This window comes from Staurois parvus, unplaced genomic scaffold (genome assembly GCF_062004578.1).
Source record: "Staurois parvus isolate SC_StPar_1 unplaced genomic scaffold, SC_StPar_1.0 ptg000131l, whole genome shotgun sequence".
In the NCBI taxonomy this organism is placed as follows: Eukaryota; Metazoa; Chordata; class Amphibia; order Anura; family Ranidae; genus Staurois; species Staurois parvus.
Genome location: NW_028317927.1, coordinates 12,290,276 through 12,302,357, shown reverse-complemented (window position 1 = coordinate 12,302,357; position 12,082 = coordinate 12,290,276). Strand labels below are relative to the sequence as shown.

The 12,082-nt window shown below is 44.8% G+C and overlaps 1 long non-coding RNA gene across 1 annotated transcript; it reads left to right on the top strand.

Moving 5' to 3' along the window:
• Positions 1 to 8,754: 8,754 nt before the first annotated feature.
• Positions 8,755 to 11,308, top strand: LOC149466396 (uncharacterized). Its single transcript, XR_016312092.1, has 3 exons — positions 8,755 to 8,941; positions 9,057 to 9,179; positions 11,282 to 11,308. It is a non-coding gene; the product is annotated as an uncharacterized LOC149466396 (long non-coding RNA).
• The last annotated feature ends 774 nt before the right edge of the window (positions 11,309 to 12,082 follow it).

Sequence of the window (12,082 nt, the reverse complement as noted above, 5' to 3'; positions counted from 1 at the left end):
CCTGCCGCCGCCGCGACTGACGTTGGATCTACTTCGGGGGACATTGTTTTAATAAAGGACTTGTCAAAGACCCTGTACTGTGTTTTTTTTACACCACACTTAGTTTTTTTGTGAATGAGTCTGCGGACCGTGTACCGCAGAATCATTCACGTAGGGGGGGGGGGCGGGATCTGGGGGCCCCCTTGTTAAAGGGGGCTTCCAGATTCTGATAAGCCCCCCGCCCGCAGACCCCCACAACCACCGGCCAGGGTTGTGGGGAAGAGGCCCTTGTCCTCATCAACATGGGGACAAGGTGCTTTGGGGGGGGGAGCCCCCCCTGCCCCAAAGCACCCCCCCATGTTGAGGGCATGTGGCCTGGTATGGTTCAGGAGGGGGGGGGTGCTCGCTCATCCCCCCCCCCTTCCCTGACCTGCCGGGCTGCATGCTTGGATAAGGGTCTGGTATGGATATTGAGGGGACCCACGCTGTTTTTTTTTTTACATTTCGACGTGGAGTTCCCCCTTAATATCCATACTAGATCCGAAGGGCTTGGTACAGATGGGAGGGGGGACCCACGCTTGTTTTCTATTATTTATGCAATAAAGGGAATTATTTTACATTCAGCTGTCAGTGGGGAACCCCGCTGACAGATGAAACATTAACTCATGGCTGTCGCTCCTACAATCCCGCATGAGTTATGTTATCAACTCATGCGGCGGTTTAGTAGTGAAAACCAATACAGCGCTCATGTTTCAGCTGTCGGCGGATTTCCCCACTGACAGTTGAATGTCAAAGTATTGCAGGGATTTAGAAACAGTTCTTTAAATAACTGGCGTGGGGTCCCCCCTCCCGTCCATACTAAGCCCTTCGGGTCTCGTATGGATGTTAAGGGGTACCTCCACGCTGAAATTAAATAAAAAACAGCATGGGGTACCCCCCAAAATCCATAACACATACTTATCCGAGCATGCAGCCCGGCAGGTCAGGAAAGGGGGGGAGGACGAGCGAGCGCCTCCCCCCCTCCTGAACCATACCAGGCCACATGCCCATACCAAATTATTCAAACATTTGTAAACAGACCAATTAACTGAAATGGTTTGGCATTTGTACCCCAAATATGACGTTCCCTGAGGCGTTGGTAAACCGAGGTACGCCTGTATTAGTATTGCAATCCTTTGTATTGGGATACATAGAACCAACATACATCTGAATTGGCAACATAGCACAACATTTGTGTCACATTGGAGATATCTGGCTAGTTATACTGACCATGCCCAGGGACCTAGGATTGATTCACAGCACAGAAATACAGGCTGGGTTAGCAATGTAGCTCCGTGGGTTAGTGGTTAGCACTGCTGCCTCACAACTCTAGGGTTGTCGGTTCGAATCCCAACCCTGGCGAGGTAGTAGCATGATCTCCGTGTGTGGCTGTCTTCACATACATGTTCTGGCAACATCTTTGCATTCTGTCTAAATGATCCCTAAAATGTGAATTAGAATGAGGCCTTGTCTGTTGAAACACCTTCAAAGCTGCACCTTATGTGAATGTCATACAATGGTATAAGATAAGGGCCTGAATCACTAATAGATTTGATAATGATGGTTTACACTCCACCCACTTTTGTGAAGGATTTGGCAAGCAAAGAGCTGACAGAGAGAGAGAAGAGTGAGACGAAGAAGAGTGTGCGAGAGATACATATGAAGAGTGATAAAGAGAGACATTCAGAAGAGTGAGCGAGAGAGAAGAGCGAGCCAGTGAGACGAAGAAGAGTGAGCGAGAGAGAAGAGCGAGCCAGTGAGACGAAGAAGAGTGAGCGAGAGATACATACTGAGGAGTGATAAAGAGAGACATTCAGAAGAGTGAGCGAGAGAGAAAAGACTCGGTTGGTGAATCCACACATCAAACTTGTCACAAATCCTGGCGTGCATTTTTCCCCCAAATGCATAGCAGACCCTTATCCCAGCAGGCAGGTACCGCACGCCTTCAAAGATTTATTTCCTTTGTTGATTTTCCTGCTTCGCTCACACTATATGCAATTGAAAATTACTCTTTAAGTTGCCAATTTTACTGTGTTTTCTAGAGAATTACTAACTAGTTGTGTTTTCAATTGTGTGTAGCATTGCGATTTCTATTTGAGTCTAGATGTTAAATTGCTAATAAATGGCCACAATTCTCTCGCTGCAACAAATGGTGTATGTTAATACACTCACATTCATTATATCCAATATCAGGTACGATGTCAATGCACAAATCGCACCTGAAATTGCACACCCTGGATGTGACTTGTCATGTGATTGGCATGGCCAGCAGCTTGCTCTTTGCATGGCAAATTGCACCCAATGTTACTGGGGGCCAACACCACTGTCACATCTAATCCGATGCGGCAATTGCCCAACTCACAGTGAAGTTGCACGAGTTCACAATCCAATTGGATGTGAACAGAGCCTACAGTGGCCAATAGGGTGCGACTTGGTCTACGATTTGCAAGTCGCCTGTCATGCCAATTGCATGGCAATCGCAAACAATGTTACTGGGGGCCACCCGGTCACATTAAAGCAGATTTCTAAGTGGTGTTATTGACACCACAGTCACATCATGTGACTTGCATAGAAGTTGCATGATTTCAAAGTCGGGGTACATGGTGATTTCAAGTGCAATTTGCAAGACATCCAACACCGATCTCTCAGCAAATTGCATGAAAAGTAGTGTATTCATTACTCTATTATTACTTGCGGCTCCGACCAAGTTTGAACCACAACAATATGAACGCTACAATAGCGTGCACATTGAGTGGGACTTGGCATGTGATTTGCACAACATGCAAGTTGTAAATTGTCTGCAAAGTCGCACCCTATTGTCTGCTATTAGAGCGACCACATGGGTGTGTTTCAAACACTGATTTCTTAAGTAGTACATGTTCTACTTTAGTGGCAATTTGCATAGAGATCTGTGTCAGATGTCTTGAAAATTGCATTGAAATGGTCAACTTTACTGTAAGTTGCATTATTTGAAAATCAGCTTTGGTGATGTTTGATTTCTGGAGTGTTTTACCAATTGATGGGAAATTCACCATACTAGTCAAATCGATTTGTCATTTTCAGTATTGCATACAAGATGTGGTCATGTGACTGTCTTAACTCATGCGAGAATCTGGAGGGAATTGTGACCATAGTAGCAATAACGGTTCCAATTGGGGTTCCCTTTCACATCCCTGCTCAATGTTCTGTTGTATGCTGCACATGTACATTTCACTGTATATATCTTTCTGATTTGTGGGGCCTGTATACCAAGGGTTAATGCAGCTAGGAAGCGGATTCATCAGGTGAAAACACTTTCACTGACCAAATTGGTGGGTGTGGCTTAATTGGGTGTGGGGCCTTGTTTGGCGTGCTCCAAATACAACCTAGCTTATATAAAGATGTGCAGTAGGGAGTGATTTGGCCTGTTACTAGGCCGGGTGGTTTGTGACTAAGTCCTTGCATGGTGTGGTTTGGGGGAAGAAGAGATTTTGTGCTGAATTGCCCCAGACACCACTCAGGCTGTGTTTGGAAGTGGGCTGGAAATGTTTGCATATTTTCGGCCTTGTAAAGTGTTTGTGTGTTATTGCACAATGATTGTGTTTTTTCTCTTTGCATTGAAAGCCTCACACATGTCAATCATTTTGTTTAAAATCTGCTCTTGTTTTAATTTTGTTTGCTTATTGAGACTCCAATGCATTTTTCTGACAAACCTGCTGACAAATGTATGTGTAGGGGATTTGTAGAGGTGGGAGGGGTTTTTTTGCACATGCTTTGTTTCCTTGATATTTTGATGTGTAGACTTTTTTTGTGAATGGATCTTCATAGTAAGTGATTGTGTAAGTAAATCTTATGTGCACGAAAATGTTACTTGATTCATCTTCCCCTTTGTTTCCTGCTATAACCTGTGCATGCATAGTTCATTAGAAGTACCTTTAGATTGTAAGCTCTTATGAGCAGGAGTGTTATATTTTCGCCACATCAATGCTATTCTTTTTGTGACTCACCAAGATATTGACTGTACCTACTTGTTCCTGCTGACCAAATAAATGAAGATATATTTGATTAATAAATGTTGGACTGTTTTTGTGTTTATTTTAGGTTCAATATATGACCAATCTTAATAGTTACTTTGTATAGTTATATAATCTACTCAAATGTAGCTTGTAAGAATGTGAATATGCAAGTGGGTGCAAACTGGCTTTTTCAAAAATAAAACAAAAAAAAAAACAGTTTGCACCACAATATTATGTACCAATGAATATGTCACATTCACTGTGCAGCCAGCTACAGGTGTTCTACAATTCGATTCACAGTTATAAAATAGTCCACACTGTTGATTTTTGGCCTTTGGAAACCAATATATATTAGCCAAGGTTAAAGAAATCACTAAATAACACACATTCGCGAAAGCTATATTGGCCGTGCATATGAATGCGCGATATGAAGGTTAAAAATAATCCGCGATCGCATACACATAAGCGCCAAAAACAGTTGTCCCCATGGCGTACGAGCGGCTATCCTCCCGGAAGTCCGTCATCACGTGCGCACCCCGGAAGTGGTTGTGGGGAGTGTAAGTGGTTGAGGAGTGGTTGCAGGTTTTCTGGGTGCGGCATATATTTGAGAACTCTAGTGGCATTTGGACATGGCAAGAGCACAGTTCTCAACTGAGGAGATGATCCTTATATGTAAAGTAAGTGTGGCCATTGCAAATATGTTTATAACATGTGAGGGACAGGTAATTGCAATTTTGTGGGTGGGGCCTAGCAGAATCTCACTTGATGCACATGCTACTTATCTGTACATTAGCTCCTGGGTATTGATGGGTCAATTATATCAACCACTTGCCTACTGGGTACACCTACCCCCTTCCTGTCCTGGCCAATTTTCATCTTTCTGCACTGTTACCCTTTGAATGACAATTGTGCAGTCATGCCACATTGTACCCATCTTAAATTTAGATCATATTTTTCACACAAATAGAGCTTTCTTTGGGTGGTATTGACTTGCTGCTGTGTGTTTTACTTTTTGCTCGATAAACAATAAAATAGCTCATAATGAACAAAAGTCTGTTTATATTATAACGTTTGGTAAACCGGTAATTTAGCAACACTGATGTGCATTGATGAGGCAGCACTGGTGGGTGGCACTGCTGGCCACAGGTGGGCGGAACTGTTGGGTGGCACTGGTGGGCACTGATCATCGGTGCAGACCCCTGCTCTGATAGCTGCTGGTTCTTGGCAGTACTTTCCACACATTCTGACAGCGTGATGAAAGTGCAGCCAAGACCCGGCAAATGCATTTCCCGGTGATCAGCGTGTCATTGGACATGGCTGATCACATGGTAAAAAGCCGCTGTGATTGCCCTTTACCACATCACGTGATCAGCTGTGTCCTTAGGACACAGCAATCACGGAGAGCGCGTTCTGCCAGGATGTCATATGACGCCCTCCCAGAGCTGCCTGGATGCAGTGTAGCGTTATTCGGCTATCTGCGGTCGCCAAATAGGTAACCAGCTAGGCCTTCATGGCTAATCTTTGAATATCTGGACATGTATACTGCGTATAATGCATTACATTCTACAATGTGTTGGTGTACATGGTATTACAGTGTGCAATGCGTTGCTGGATTCTGCATGACAGTGGACAGTGCATCATAGTCTACAGTGTGCAATGCGTTGCTCTATCCTGCATGACAGCGTACAGTGCATCACAGTCTACAATGTGTGGGTGTACACGGTATCACAGTGTGCAATGCGTTGCTCTATCCTGCATGACAGAGTACAGTGCATCACAGTCTACAATGTGTGGGTGTACACGGTATCACAGTGTGCAATGCGTTGCTCTATCCTGCATGACAGCGTACAGTGCATTACAGTCTACAATGTGTGGGTGTACACGTTATCACAGTGTGCAATGCGTTGCTCTATCCTGCATGACAGCGTACAGTGCATTACAGTCTACAATGTGTTGGTGTACACGGTATCACAGTGTGCACTGCGTTGTTCTATCCTGCATGACAGAGTACAGTGCATCACAGTCTACAATGTGTGGGTGTACACGGTATCACAGTGTGCAATGCGTTGCTCTATCCTGCATAATAGTGTACAGTGCATTACAGTCTACAATCTGTGGGTGTACATGATATTACATTGTACAGTGTAGTACAGTATGCAATGCATTGTACACTGCAGTGTGCACTAAAGCATTTTACACACATGCACTGTACACACCAACGCATTTGACATTTCTAGTGTGCAATGCGTTAGTGTGCAATGCCTTGGACAGTACAATGCATTTGCAGTATTGGTGTATGTTTATTAAGCACAGATAATTAATCTGATTTTAGTTACAAGGAGAAGTCTTCTCTGTCCCCCTGTTTATGAGGTGGAGGACAATTGTTTTCCGAAGAAGAGAGGAGACATTTTTTCAAGGAGATCTGTATAGATTTCCAGAGATATGTGTAGATGGTTGAGGGGCTGCATGTGATCGCCGGAGATAATTGTGATTAACGATCACCTGAGTTAAACCAGTGAATGAAAAGTGTAAAAAAACATGGATTGAAAATAATCTGCACTGACCACTGTGTTTTGTCAAGCCCCATTTGGCACATTCTGGTGTCACACAGATGCGATGTGAAATTTGCAGTGTTTTCTGTGCAAGCGCTGCACCGCATCACAACCGCAACCCCTTCATGCCACCTGCTGCGGCTTTCTAGGTGAAGTTAACGACACACCAAAATTGGTACACAAAGTGTATTGCGATTTGCCAAATTGGATCGCATGCCCATTCACACCCATGTGCATACCCTGAAAAAGGGTCCTGCGCATTTTTGGCCCGGATGCGGTGCAATTTGAGGTGTGCAAAATGTTTGTCTCTAATTGCAACGCACACAAATTGCATGTGATTTGCCCAGGAGTGCGGTGTTAGACTACAATGCATGTATGTGAAGCCAGAATAAAAGGATGTGGATTTTGTCTACTTTTACTTGCGCATGTTAACATTATGTAAGTGCATTATTCTTCTGTTTAACATGCTATAGAAATGGAACATGCATTTGGATGGAGTGTTTTTGTATGTGCATTTTGGAAGTATTCTAAACACACATTGACCCTAGGGCCACACCATATCTTAAGCCGTGTTTGTCAGAAATGCTGTACAGTACATTTAAAGCGGATTTACACTCCACCTATCAAAAAATAACAGTCATCAGCTACAAAAACGGTAGCTGCTGACTTTTAAAAAGCAGACGCTTACCTTTCCCTCGGTCCTGTGGTGTGTCCCCCGCAGCTCCTTTCACCGGCTGTCCTGGGTTCCAGGAGGACGGCATCTTCACTGTGGGAACGCGGCTGTGACAGCTTGCGGCTTCACAGCCGGCTACCCACTGTGCATGTGCGAGTAGAGTTGCGCTTCATGAATGGTCACATGTCAAATGTTCCCAAAGACTACAAGGAGGGAGGACACCTTCAGTTTCTGAACATCTAGGCGATCGTACCGGAAGTAGGAGCGTGTACCTGTCAAATTTGGGGACCCGCTACCCAAGGGTGCCAATCCTTAAGGGGGAATGGGGGAGCAGTCCTTAAAGCGGAACTTCCCCTTTTGGATGGAGCTCCGCTTTAAGATTATTTCCTATGGGATATGTTTACACATGTGCTTTTTCACATGGCTTGTTTTTTGGGAAAAGGTCAGAGCCTTTTTGGAACTCCAAAAGTGTCATGTTTTGTCAAAATACTTAAATGGAAACACTGCAGACAAGAACGTATTTCATGTTGTCTGCGTTTTGCCGTTTGACATCTGCCTAGCAACAAAAATGAGAACAGTAAGGCACAAAAAATACATAAGAAACAAAAAACAGCGCAAAACCCAATGCAGAGACGGCTACAACACAACCTGTGTTGCCTTAGGCACTTGAGTGCACACTTGGCCCCAGGTGATTTAACAGGTGTTTTTGGGGTCAAAGCATGTGTGTTTGCATTTGTGGAACGTGTATTTTTGAATCAATTTTTGGTGTTGTTTTGTACGTATACTTTGGCAAACTGCACATCTGCATTCAACTTTGTGGTGAAAATTAACAAAATAATGTCCCAGCCAAAATGACATGCATTTTGCATGTGTGGCCAGAACACACACAAAAATGCTGTTACAAAATAATACAAAATACAGGCTCAAACAAGACAAACATGTACATCCAAATTTCAAACAACGTTTTACAAAACATATCTAATGACCAAATAGCACCAACAAAGTGGATTACAAAATACACCACAATGAGAATTCAAATGTCCAAACAAGCATAAATTGCCCTTTTGTGCCCATGGAGTGTTGTGTTTTCTTTCAATTATCATTTAGGTGCGTGCCTAGCATATTTGTTAAATGCCAAAATGTGCAGCAAAATGCATGTTTGCTAACAGCACTTGGGGTGCCATTAACAATGAATGGCACACAAGAGCACAATGCGTATTTAAAGACCATTTGAGCACACTTTAGAAGTGCTGCAACAATTGTGCAATTCTGCCAACAATTATGCAATTCTACCAACAATTATTGCTCAGGTGAGAATGCATTGAAAATGACAATACAATACAATTATACTGTATGTACGTATGTATGTGTATACACACACACATGTAGATATAGTTAATGTTTTAGCTTGCCTTTTTGGACAATTATCCCCTGCTTTGTGTCTGATATTTGTTATGTTTGATTACACAAACCTCTCACATTTAAATTCTTCACCTTTTCTTGTCATCCACAGGTTCTGCTGTTACGCAAGTATGACGGTGGCTGTTCGAATTTTGCCAAGCAGACCATCGTGCGCCACATCAAACATCGGCTGTGGCAGAGATTCCACCACCGCTCCACTGTGCTGCAAATCCAGCACAGTTGGAGCGATGTGAAGCGGCGCAACCCGCAGTTTTTGAAAAAGGTTGCCCGCCGAATCTCTGGTAAGTCAATTTGTTATTAAAAGGTTTACTTTCAGTTTTGTATTGTGAAAAATGTTTTGCTACATTCATTCTGAATTTGTTTGGCAATAATGTTCTCTTTGTTGATTTCTGCTAGCCACAGCTGATGGGCGCCAGGCGGTGGTCTGCTTGGCAAAAAAACCTCACAGGAGGACAGCCACCGTCCACTTCTTCCGACCACAGGCGGGGCATCCCCTGCGGAGACTCCGCATTGTGGAAGGTAAGCACAAGCTCTAGAAGCTTGGACCTCATGACTTTGCCATTGTTGGCATCTCCACACTGATCTCCACTGACTGTCAATTATACATTAATGCCACACACATTGCTTGTAAATGACATGATAACTGTGACGGAAGCGTAGGCAGGACAGAACACACGGAGGATGCTAAACACACCAAGCGTTATTGTTATATGGAAAGCACTCAATCAGGGTAGGAATTTAGCATCGGGGTACCCAAAATGGGGGAGGAGAGGGGAGTAGCTCCAAACAATTGTAATTCAGCCCATGATAGGGCAATTTGTGTAGCGATGGCCCAAGCATGTATTAATCCAAGCAGGCAGCTCCTGCAAAAGTAATAGAGAGGTTCAATAGGGCAATCCAGGCAAAAAATGTATGCGAGTTCCACGGGACAGTACAGGCAGGGAAAATCGGGGGATCCAGGGGGGTAGTTCAGGCAGGAGAATTGGGGCATTCACGGTTTAGGCAGGAGTATCCTCGGGCACACAGCAGGTAGCAGGCAGGAGTACCCTTGCACACAGCTGATAGCAAGCACCTCTAGCCCCCCAGGTATCAGCAGAGTACTCAGCGGGTTCTTGGAGGTGGGGAGGTCTGGCCTCAGCTCAGACTTCACAACAGCTGCTCATGGCGACATACCAGGGACCAACAGTGGACTGGGTCCTGCTCCGGTCTTCTTAAGCCAGAGCAGGACACTTCCCGGTTGTCCTGGCAATGGCCGGCCCAGCGTCAGGTCGCCAGGGCAACAAGGCATGCCCTGCTCACTGGGGCTGCGCTCAGGGAGCATGGCCTTTGTCTCTGGCGGCCGCAGAGTGTGGGAAGCCTCGTGGCTGTGCTGTGCCCACCGGGGGGCACGCAGGGACACCCCGGCGGCCTGTGCCATTCGGGCCAAGCGGGGTAGCCGACTCCTTGGCAACTTTGCTGAGGAGAGGTACTACCCGCACCACAGTGGGTGTTTCTTCCCCTCCTGAACAGCTTTTGATGTAGGCTTGTGCAGGACCCTAGGAATCTGCAAGGGGAAGAGAGGGGGGATGATGAAAGGAGAGCAAGGGGGGAGGAAGGGACAGCAGGCTGGAGGGGGACTGTGACAAGAACCTTTTGTTAATCACTAATAGAGCTGTGTTTGGTGTCATTTGATCCCCAATGGCTGTTTGTTTGTGATACGGGATTTTTGCCTAGAAATATTATGGCTTAGATGTTCACAAACACAGCCCATCAAAATTGCAGTCATAACATTTTGTTTATACATTTGACAGAATTGGACTTCTTTTGACCCATTAAATTACAATATTTGTATGTTATGTATGCTGTTTGAAAGTTGCAGAGTATACAAATTATGGAATATTTTGGACTAAAATGCAACTCCATGATGTACAGCCAATCTCATTTGGTGAGGCCCCATAAAATGACAGAACATGAGAAATATTCTACAATGCATAGTACGTTATTATTAACACATTAACACATAAATACAGTATTATAGAGTGGGGACATCTGGGGGGATTTCTGGTTAGTTTTGGGGATGGGGGAATTTCAGAATCTTGGCTTGTCCTTACATTGGGAATCATTCCAACGGAAATGTCTAACATTGTCTTGACTTGCTTACATTACTGCCATGTGGCCTTTTTGGTGATCTGGTATATATGGTCTACAGCCAATTATATTGACCAGGGTGCTGTGATTGGTCCAAATACCATGTGATAAGTGTGATCCAATCCTATTAGGACATCCAAGAGTTCCTAATATCTAAATTGATATTGTAATCATGTCATTGCATCACAAATGCATGATCAACAAGATTAACAAATCATCCTCCTACCATGACTTGCTATCTGCTGTAGTGCGGTGGACAAAGTTGTGGAAAATGATGCAGTCTGCCCCAGTGGATGTACATCCAAAGTCAAAACACAACAAATTAGGGACACGAACGCAATTGTGCCTGTATGTGTGGCCTGACACCAGGAAATGGACAGTTGTCATTCAGCCCTGTGGCCTTAGCTTTGGCACACAGGTGTGTGAGAAACGACTAAACTTCTGCCATGTTTTTAGGTTAGTAATGTTCCAATTCTGTGTTATTCTTTTTGTAGAACAAGACAGTGAAGAGGAGGGCCAATGTAAGTGCCTTGAATGTGATTGGCTGTATTCTGTGTGCATTATGTAACTTTGATGTGTGCAATGTGTTTGTTGTGTTCTACCTTGTTGTTTATGTAGCACCAGCTATGTTGGAAGAGGAGGAGGAGGGCACATCCTCTCAGGCTCACTGTAAGTGCAGTGAATGTGCTTGTCTGTTCTCTGTGTTCCTTGTTGTCCTTGGCTCTCTCAAAGGGGTTGTTGTTGTTGTTCTTCTTCTTCTTCTTCTTCTTCTTTCTTGTTTGTGTAGTACCAGCAAGGTTTCCCACAGTGGAGGAGGAGGAGGCGGCAGTGGCACCACCATCACCACCACCACCATCACCATCACCACCACCACCATCACCACCACCCCTGTCTCCACGGTCGCCTGTGCTGCCGGAGACTCCCTCACCTCCAGCTCACTGTAAGTGTCTTGGATGTGCTTGCCTATTCTCTCTGTGCATCATGTAACTTTGATGTCTGCAATGTGTTCTGTTCTATCTTGTTGTTTATGTAGCACCACCAGCCATGTCACAAGAGGGAGAGGAGGAGGATCCCTCTTCTGAGGCACACTGTGAGTTCATTGAATGTGCTTGTCTGTTCTCTGTGTTCCTTGTTGTCCTTGGCTCTCTCAAAGGGGTTATTGTTGTCCTTTCTTGTTTGTGTAGTTCAAGCAAGGTTTTCTCCGGAGGAGGAGGAGGAGGAGGAGGCCCACCAGCCACATCCAGAATTTGGTCCACAGCAGGAGGCCCCCTCACCTCCAGCTCACTGTAAGTGCC